We start from the raw sequence: 11,034 nt of genomic DNA on the forward strand, positions 1-11,034 counted from the left end.
TATCTCGCGTACGCGCTCCCTGAACGAACATCATCAACCCCTCCCCCCGCGTTTGTGCATAAAGCGCGTGTCATACCGTCCTAACGCGATCGTTGTCGTGTTTTTAATACGTGATATAATATCGAGAGAGATAGAGAGGGGGTAGGAAAGGAGGGCGCGGGATCACGATAGAGGATATATAACGGGGGCGCGGCAATATTAAATGTTTGATTTATCTCGGTCGAATTGTTTGAATTACATGATAACATATGGCTACGCCCAATTACTCCTCTCTTGCGATGCTATAAATGGTCGGTTGATTTTAATTAATTACATTATTGTGCCGTTCTTCGATTAATTCTATTGCGCATCGTCCCTTTTAATGTCCCGCGGTATTATACATATACATTTATACATATATACCTATATATATATGTACATGAGTATCGAAAATTTTCAATGAAAATCACTCATGCATAGAAGAGCATATTATTATCGGTTAATGATATGGAGTTTTCGTTGACACTAGCATAGCTAATATAATAATAATAATAATAACAATAATATAATGATTTATACATTTTATAATGGATATATGAAGTTCGTATATTTTCGCAGTCAAAAACATCATTATTTCGACGATTTCGTATATTTTAAAAAATATCGCGTAACGATACTTCATAATGATGCACAAAACCTATATTGGGTTATGATGCGAAAAATTATATGCCATTTATTATTATTTATATGCGCACGCACATACTGAAATAAATTATTGCCAGTTTGATTTGTGCAATAAAATGGCTAGTAAATTCTTAATCATTTGTTATCGAGTTCACTTTTTTGGCAGACGAAGAGAACACGTATCAGAATTAAATTATTAAGGCCATTTTTTTACGCGAAACTATATAAGAGGCGCTTTTGCGGGTCATTTTTTTACCGAACTATTTCATAAAATGCGGTGATATGTGAAAAAAGCTAAAATAATGTCGGCATATAATACAAAAAGAAATATTCGTGCAATTTTTTGCTCTTCTGACGTTATAATTCAATTATTTCGGCTTCTTCGTTTTAGTTTTATTTTTCACATATAAAAAATAAAAAAGAAAGAGTTTTTTCCTATATATTACTAGTTGTACTATTTGCGTATTGCAATGTTAAAGAAGACTGTGTGTTTATAAAAGAAAAATAACTCGTAGAGAGTTTTCTTATTATCAATACAAGTTTGTAATTATTAATTAATTACCTATAAAGTATCTATATAATGTTTCTGTTAATTTAATAACGCGTATGCCAGGATTTTATAGATTCCATTTACAATGTTTGCAATAGGTATTGTCTACAGTGTGTTTATAAGTACAGAACAACTTAAACATCTGTTTTTTTACACTCACATTGCATTAGTGTGTATATACACACTATTCTGTTTAAACACTCTTCTTGTTGCATTCTTTTCTAGTTTGTAATATGATTATAGTTTCTAATCCAAGGAAGTGTAACCTTCAAGGCAATTTCTATGAATCAGCCGATTCTATGGTGGGGCATAAATACACAAATATCTAGAGACGAAACGAGTGACTCAAAAAGTAATACCAAAAAATTTCATTGTACTAAAATATGTATGCTGTATTGAAACAAGTTTAAAAAGTTTAATGATCCTTCGACGCAAGAACATACATCATTGAGACAACAAATAAATTAATAAATTTTCTAATATATATTTTAACGATTTACTTTTGAATGTCAACAGGATCCAATATTCGCTTCGTTTCGAATCGACTTCCGTTTCCTCCACTTCGCATTCTCCGGTGGAAGACGCGAATCCGCAGGATTCTCGCCGAAAGGTCTTCGATCGGAAATGCACGGCCCTGTGTCGAGTACGTACTGAGAAATAACCCCGCGTGAGTACCGAGAAATAACCGTCGAAGGCCGAAGAAGGGGCTAGAAAGAATAGTTGGAGTAAACCCGAAGAACGGAGCAACGAGCGCGGCGCGACGTGGCGTCGGTAGTGACGGAAGGGGAAAACAACACTCGGGTGCGCGGTGGCGCGGGCGTACTACGAAACGGAGAGAGGAGAGAGGGAGAGAAGCGAAGTGCGCCGACAGTCTCGACAGTAGCGGCAACGGGCGGTTGGCGGCAGTTGCGACTCGAGCGGCAAGTGGTGCGTGTGTCGTTCCGTTCCGTCCGTGATATTACGTGTTTTTCGCGCCACGCTCGGAGACGTGACGCGGAGTCGACTTCTTTTTTTTCGTTTTCCCTTTTTATTTCGCGCGGCGGATCGTCCGATCTAAAAACACGGAAAGAAGCCGGTGGTGTTGAACGTTGAATACATACGGTCGACGACGCGCTCGCGGCGGCGGAGTTGTGTTTTTTTAAGTGTCAACTACACGCCACTTTGTTGTGCCAATCGTCAGTTTTCCTCCTTCCTCTCCCTCGTCTTTTTCATTTCTTCCCGTCGCACGAGGACCGGACGTATTTACGGAGCATTTACGGGAGGGGGGGATCTCTCCTTCATCGGCGGCGTCTCTCGTGGCGAGGAGAAGCAAGTTTCTTCTTCGGGGACTTTCGTGAAGAGCCTGTCTGCGAGACGAAGAGGATAAACTCGGAGTAACTCTAGTGCGCTTCTGTGTGACCGGTCGACTCTTCTTCTTGGGTAAGTCGCCATTGTCTGTTAGCGCGCGTCGTCGATCTTCTTGCGATATATCGCAGCAACTTCACTCCGAATTTGGACGCCCAAAAGCGACACGCACTCTATGTGTTTACGAAACTCGACGACGCTCGCCCTTATGTATATTTTTATGCGTTACGTGCACTTTCTACACTTCATCTATTCATCTCTTTCCGTTTCTAATATATATGTATATAACAACTCTGATTGTACGTTTGATCTCGCAAGTAATCTGCGTGTAAAAGTTCTCAAATTCCGCGGAGCAAATTTGTTTTTTTTTTTTTGTCTTGAGTTTTTCGACAGACGCGAAACATCAGAAGTGTGGAAAACGTAAGTGCGCGAATATATATTTCGCGCTCTGTGTAAGTACGTACACTGTGCGTTTCGCATAGTGTTCTTCGCGCTGACTTCGCTCGTGTGTCTTTCAAATTTTAACTCGATCCGACTACACATCACCTTACGCTTTGAATCGCGCATCCGGTGTTCGTGTCAAATTATACAGAGCGCGCTTATATATATATATATATATATGTATATATATAGATGCAGTTTAGCATTTCTCGCTGCGCTGTGTTTAATCCGGTAAGTCTCGGTTAATTATGCGTTAAAAGTTTTACGGAACGCAAGGCAAATTGCGGACTTGCGCCTGCAAGACAAAATCGGAACGTAACTTCTTCAACAATCTTCTTCGTATAATGTGCGATTTTTCTTGTATCATTTTTAGCGATGCGTATTTAAAACTTGTAGCAGATCTGTTCGTCGCACGGTTGCAATTTTTCTATCTCTCTTTTTTTTTTCTGTTTTTTCTTCCTTCTCGACTGCAAACGTATACACGTTTCCATTTCCAGTATACAAGCTGTAGCGTGGCTGAGAGCTAAAGAGAACAGAGAAATGGCTTATCGGCGCACCGTTAAGGGGTCCGAACACGGGACCGTTGTCTCTCGCAATTAGAAGTGCTTGAAGCGTGAAAAGCAACGTGCTGTGCACGCGGACGCGCCCCGACCGCCACCAGCGCGTTTATTCTCCGTTGTCACGTTGCGTCCCGGTTACCTTTTGTCATAAATAAATACACGCGCACGCAACTACGACGATATTGTCCGCCCTCCGTTTGTTCTCCCGATGTGTTATTTTTCTTTTTTTTTTTTTTTTTTTTCTCCGAGAGACAGTCGCGTTTTTCGCTTTCCTCTTTCTTCTTTTCCTCTCTTCGGACGTGTTTTGTGTTTTTTTTTTTTTGGCGGTGCGGCCGAAGCGCCTGTCGATCTAAATCGTTTTTTTCCGACAAGAACAATTTGCCGAACAAAAGTTCGATCCGGGTGACGCTGTAGGCTTTTATCGAGTAACGCCGCGAGTTGTACAGTGTACAGCAAAAGTCGAGTTTTGAAAGGAGGGGTTGACGTTTAGCGTAGTTTCCGATCGTGTCTCGGTCGAATTTGATGCGCGCGATTTTGACACGCGTGCGTTTGCAACACACAAGGCTTTACATGTGTATATATTTTTTTTGTTCCGCATAAAATGACACGCGCGATTGTTGTTGCGAGAAATCCTCGTGAGGAATCAGTTGGAAAAAAATCATAACTAGCTGCAGATGTTTCGGAAGAATTATGGTAAAAAGTAACGGATGATCTTTCAATGTACAATTAAAAAAAATCAACCGTGTTTGTTTTATCACGATTTTTCATTCAGGTTTTCGATATTTCTATTACACGGAACATTTTTGTAAAATATTTCAGCGCCAATAAATGTTGAATTTTTATTTTGTCCCGTGGCGCACTTTCGAAGTTAACTTTTTTCTTAAATTATTTTTTGCAATCTCTGCAAATATTAACAGAGACGTGTGTTTGCACACGTAAACTTATTAAATCTCTCTAAAAGTTACTAGAGAAGTAAATCCGACAAGGAACGTCCGATTGTACACAAGCGTGTTTCCTTCTCGTAAAACTTTCGTAAACTCGCACGGATTAATTAAGCCGAACGAACAATTAACATCTTAATTACTTTTGCAAGAGAAAAATTAATTTCTCTCTTGTCGAGAATTCTCTCGCTTCGCGATATTTAACCGCATGTTTTGCGACATTTTGTGTACACACACCGGGAACGTCCTTTTATCATTGAGCCGCCAATAAAAACGTAATAGCGCCTCTCCTTAGGACCGGCGGTATATATTACGCAGGCAGCGATCTAATGAATGAAGACACCCTAGCTAACGAATACGAGCGCTCGTTCGCGTATACGGTTTATGAAGTTTTCTTGCGCGTCGTCGCGCCGTGACCACCAGCTTATCGTTTCCGAACACGCGTCGTTACGTTCGAGTCACGGGGCCCCTTCGGGCGACGAGAGAGAGCTCGGAACCGGTTTTGATCGGCGTCGTTCGGGTAGCCGGTCGGCCATGTATGTTGTACAAGAGAAGGCCCCGTGCGCGCGATTCGCCACGACTTTCTAAACTTCCGTCAAGTCCAGCCGCGATCAGCTCCGCTGCACTTTTATTTATCCGATTCCGTGACACTCCGTTGATCGTCAAAAAACCCATTTGACGACGAAATCCAGACAGAATGACGAAATCGAGATTCGTCACCGCGGCGAAAACGCGTGTTAAGTAAGAGACATTTTTCGTGGGAAAGCGCGGGGGTTCTTGTAATTGCGTTAATGATTTTTTTTCACGGATGTTGCGTAGCGATGACACAGGACACAAATATTGTTATCACAATGTGCAATCTCTCTCAAATATTATTTTTTTAAACGGAAATTAAAAATCTTTAAAACTTGCAACGAATGCGATAGAACATGTCGGAAAACCGATATCTTGCATTTTTACTTGACGATTACCGTTTTTGCTCTAGATGCATATTTACCGTGTTTGCAATTTGACAAGAGATACTGTCGCGTATTCTGACGTATCGCCGTTATTAGTTTTCTATTAGTAGTCCGTCGCGAACGGTGTCTTCGCGTTTTCGCGGAAAAGGGAAATATCGCGATAACGATTTCTTGATATAGACGGAAATAGGGATGGAGAGATTTAGTTTCCAGCGCGCGCCAACTATGAAATCTCATTAGTTCGCGGCGATGCCGGTTGCAACAATGGCTAATTAGGCGATATATCTGTTTGCGAAGTTCGGCCCCTCATTTCTTCCCCTCCTCCGCAATCGTGACGAAGGGCGTATAAGAAGAGATCGATCGGCGGTATTATCCGCGAGTTTCCCCATTGTTACTTTCCAACGTCAAATTGTAATTCTTTCGGCGGGCGAAAGGGTTAGAGCGAGTTCTCTCCGATGTCTGTATGCTGAATGCGAACGCGAGTGTGGGTTCGAAGTTGGCGACCTTTCGGCCAACGCGTGGAATACGAAAGCCGGTCTCTAATGGCGCGGGTATCGTTCCGTGTATTCGCGCACCGTGACATTCCGCTCGTTTCTGTTCGTAATTACGGTCGCAATGCGCGCTGCGAGCATTTTCAAAAACATAAGCTCTGTGGTACGTAGCTTAGTCACGATTTGAATTGTGATGATAATTTTACCGACGTTTCTCTTAACGGAAGTTTTAGAGATCGTTACTAGAAATATGAGTTTATTAATTATTTATATAAAAGTTATTTGCTAGAAAATTTTGATATTATTAGCTGTTTTCTTTTTGGTGTCATCAGAACGATTTTCAATGTTCGACACCTCGAGTTCTTTTCTCGTGATCACGTCGACAGAGAAAACACTTTAAAAAAAAAAAATCTAATCAAATTTGTTTTAAAGATTTATTTTTGTCCGAAAACTCAGATTCGAGAAAAAAATAGTTAGAAAATGTTCGCTCGTATAGAGATCGTATGAACGTCGTAGAATAGGTGCCAAATATGCGGATTCAGATCGCATTTTGATCAACAACAGCAACAAATGAGATTCGAAAAGCCCAGCGCGGCGCTTTCGCTCGTAATTTCGTCAAGAACTTTATGAAAGAAATTTGTTATACGATGGACCGCGACGTGTGACTGTCATTAAACTCCTATTCATTTCCGTGAAAAGGGGGAGAAGAGATAAAAATGACACGTTTGTGCCCGCGGAAATGCGACGCTCTCCCTCTCTCTCTCTGTGCGAGAAGAACACTTCCGCAATTTCAAGGGAGAGAAAAACCAGACCCCGAAACGCTTTAACCGCGGAGTAGTCGCGCATGGAATTCAGGTTTCGAAATCTCCTTTCCTCTTTCGTTGCTGCACGTCTTTCTCGCGCGTTTTCGCAAGATAGCACAGCCTCCCCCTTTTCCTTCTACCCCTTCGTTTACGTACACGTCGCGCTCGATATATTATTTTCCGCCCGCGAAACGATTACCGTCTTTCTATCTTTACTTGACGACTTCCGACTGAAGTAAATTATTCAAAGCACGGCGTTGTCTGTCGTCGCTTCGCTTGACTTATTAATTCTTCATTAACGCGAATATGATACGCTTGCTACTCGGCAAATTGCGTTATAACTTTTTGAACGAGCTATCGCGTTACTTTAATTGCGTCACCGCGGTGTTCACTTGAAATTCCAATCGGCTAATACAAGAATTTTCGCCGCGGCTTCGTTAATATAGTTCCGCTTCTTGTTCACCGAGGTTTTAAATGCAGAGTTTTTTTTTTTTTTTTTCAGCCGCATTTATTTGCATTGCAAACAAATTTTCAGCGCAGTGTGAACGCAGATACGGAAATTGTTTCGTTATTCGAATTGCTTTGTGAGTGATATGTTTTGCAGCAATGTGAAGTCGATGTTTCTCTTAGTTGAGTTCTCGGTACACCAACATTTTGAATGAAATTCCCATCGCGACTGAAATTTGCGTCAAATAAATATACGGAGATAAAGGATTCAAGATTACGAGTTCAAGAACAATAGTTTCTCGCGAAACGTAGATATATAGGTATCGATTTTATGGTTAAATAATGAGATAAGAAACGTGACTGCGCGCGCGCTCACGCACAACACACGTATACAAAATCCAAAATGTCAAGAAAACGGGTCAGGATTGTCTTATAAAATTTACAACTACAAACTGCAGAAACTGCAGCCTTGATGGCAACGTTATATATATTGCTTTGCAAACAGTCCAAATAATGCTCTCGCATGTCACGTTTACACCTACCTATATTCATACAATAACGTGCTATATTCCCGGAAACTGACGAATGAAAAAAAAAAAAAAAAGAAAAAAGAAAACACGCACGCGATATTTTTACTCGTGTGTAATATTAAATAATGGCTTTCTCATTACCGGTTTTTGTTAAATTGCTGTTAATCACTTGCGTTATTTTACATTAATGCAGCTGATGCAAAATTAAAACATGTGCATAAAAAAATTATAATATTTTTTGCAAAATGTTTTTTCCGAACAGAAATTTTTCGTGAGTGAGAGCGGTTAAAAATAATAAGCGAGTGAGAACGGCTAAAATTATGCAAAACAAATTTTCTAAAATTATATTAATACCGTTATATTTTATCGCGTATCGCGATCAAGTGTCGCATGGAACAATTCAACGTTGTATTACTCGCTTCCTGGGCTATTATACATTCACGACGGAAGGGTTAATAAAATATTTGTTGTTGCGCGCCGCGTCGGCGAAGGTTGACGATTGTAATTTTGCGACATTAATGTTTTAACTCGGCTGTGTATTCAAGCGATCGCGCTATTTTACGGCATCTCTTTCTAATAGGTTTCGCTTAATTTGATGCTTTTAGCGCCTAGTGTGTTTATTTCACCACAGAACATAATCCCGCGAACTCTCCGCGAAAATAAACATGAAATTTACATAGTCGTTTCGAGGGCATTAACGAACAAAAAGTTTCCAATTTTTTGAGCGTAAAAAGAGGGCTCGCTTTTGTTTGTTTTTTTGTTTTTTTTATCTTTTTATTTTGCAAATAAAATTATTGATTCGAATCGCGCGCACACAAATGGAAAGAGCACACCGATAATTCTGATTAACAGAATAATTAATCTAAAAACGCGTATTTAGCCCTGGCGGGTTTTCGGCTTTGTTTGACGAACGCGACTAACTTATTTCGCGACCAGCTTAATAATCCGCGAAATTGAAACACCTGTTAAGAGGGTGGGAGATAACGAAGGATTAATGTCCCTGGTAACAGCTGATACTAGTGGGCCCCCGGCATGCGGATCATGCAATTCTCTTGGCCGTGTTGCGCGGAAGAGAAAGCGCACGGTTTCATGCGCCGATGAAAAATACAACTCGCCATCTCTCGAAAAACTTCCTCCGTGAATTACGGAGCCACCTAGACAAAACAATGCGTTTTTGTTTTGTCTCTTTCGTTTTTTTTTTTTTTTTTACGTTGAACACACTGCTGATGAAGAAAAGCAGAGGAGACTCGGAACCGAGCCAAGCGCGTATTTATAGGACGCTGAATAAAGCGTCGCGCGAACCGGGCGGTCGTCCCTCCTTCTTGATTCTCGATTCGACGTCTTGACTGGCAGAAGTGGGATAAAAAATTTTTTTCTTCATTCGAGAGAGACAAGTAAATCTTTTTTTTTTTTCAGTCATAATGGAAATTCCGTTCATAAAAAAAAAGTTTCGTACAGACAATTCGCTAAGAGAGAACATCGATATTCCATACCGGTCAAGAACTCGTTGTAAAAAAAAATAAAAAAAATAAAAAAAGTAATGTGAATAATGGAACAGACTGCGAATCTGCATTTACAACGCGGCGAGAATTTATACGCGATACAGCTATAAAAAAAAAAAAGAAAAAAAAACCCACACGCACGCACACTCGCACTTAATGCTTCCGTCGTGAGAAATTAAGTTATTCCGACGTATCGGTAAAGCGCAAGTTTTTTAGATATTTACGGACAAAGAATGAGAGAGCGTCCATCGTTTGTCGGGCTCGTCTGTAATTCATAATTCAACGTACGATAACAAGTGGCACCGCGCGCGGAGCACACTTTTCTTCGCCGACAGTTTAAGCGCCGTTATAACGCATCGAGTTATAACCCGCGCACGAAGAACTTGGCGCATGCTATTCTGTTATTACTATGTGTGCACACTATTATTCTAATGCACGGAATGTACAGCACACGTTGTATTCCGTTACTAACCCAAGAGCGTATTGTATTATTTAACGTCGGATTGTTGTATTATTTCAACGATGTCCGATTGGCGCCATCGTCGCGAACACGTGTCGCCAAATGTTATAAAAAAATGAGCGATTCCGCATGTAAAATTTTCATCAACGTATACACCACGTATATTCACGTGCGATAAAAACGATCTATTTTTCGTACGTCCGGTAAAATATCTATCTATTTTTTTTTGTCCAGTTAATGAAATTATAATTTGTATTCGTTCCTGGCGCTGTGTGTTGACATGAAAAAAAAAAAAAAAAAAAAAAAAGAAATGGATATTTTTCTCCGCATCGTCTTTTTCAATTCGACAAAATGTTACACGAGCGACCGTGTTCGTCACATTTTCGATGTTGACGTGAAAAAAAAAAAAGCTAAATATTTCCGACCGTGTATTCCACGTTTAATCTCGTTTAGTTTCCGACGAAATTGCATAAAGAGACAGAGAATATAGGAAATAAAAATTGAAGTTGACCTTTTTCCATAAAAAGCGACTCGAATCGTCGAAAATAGTCGTACTTTTGATTCGATGCGGTCACTTATGTCATATCAAATTAAATGAGGAGGCGTGTGACTGATGTTAACCAATCATCGCATTATTGCTCTTATTTTTGACGCGTCCTTGCGCGCGCGCGCCGAGCGCGCTATATTTGCACACTTCTACTTTCTCATCATCAGTTTCGTCAATTTCACTCTCATCGCGACCGAGTTATATAGATATTGCTCGGGAGAGACCCCGTGCGCGTTTTCCGACTTTCAAATCTGGGGGGATCTCACGCGTGCCTGAGATTCCAACAATGCCCCCATCTCCCCTCATCGAACAAGACGTCGTCGTCTCGTGCCTCGCCTTTTCTTTTACTCGCCGTCTTTGCGCGCTATCTTTCGCCCGGTGTCCGATTACCGTTTCCGTTTCACGATCTCTCGCGTTTCCTCGCCTTTTGACTCCGTTATCGTCCGGATAACGCTTATCGGAACAAATCAATTACGCTTAATCTCCAATGTCTAGAAACTCGATATCGAGGTGTCATTGTCGCGCGAACAGAAATTTTTCTTTTTTTTAATTTTCTTCTTTTTCTGTAACAAACAATAATCCATTCCGTATCTTTTTACATCCCACGTATCGGCGACTTCTGTCAATCACTTTCTTAGGACGTTCATGTGTGTGTATACAGGGTGTTTCAGAACTATGGGATCAAACTTCTAGGGGTTATTCAGTGCAACAGTAGAAAACATTTGAGTATAGGGACCCATGTCCGGAAAAGTGTCACTACCGCACTACGGCCCTAAGACGCGTTAAAATTTCGAAA

General features: G+C 40.7%; 1 protein-coding gene across 1 annotated transcript in view; it reads left to right on the forward strand.

Annotated features, from left to right (window-relative positions):
• The first annotated feature begins 2,112 nt into the window (after positions 1-2,112).
• LOC109857270 (semaphorin-1A-like) overlaps positions 2,113-11,034 on the forward strand; it is a 193,181-nt gene continuing 184,259 nt past the window's right edge. The window contains exon 1 of the mRNA XM_020433431.1: positions 2,113-2,632. The gene's annotated coding sequence lies outside the window, so the exon portion shown is untranslated. The remainder of the gene's footprint in view (positions 2,633-11,034) is intronic.

This window comes from Pseudomyrmex gracilis, unplaced genomic scaffold (assembly GCF_002006095.1).
Source record: "Pseudomyrmex gracilis isolate BER0280 unplaced genomic scaffold, ASM200609v1 scaffold_153, whole genome shotgun sequence".
Classification (NCBI taxonomy): domain Eukaryota; kingdom Metazoa; phylum Arthropoda; class Insecta; order Hymenoptera; family Formicidae; genus Pseudomyrmex; species Pseudomyrmex gracilis.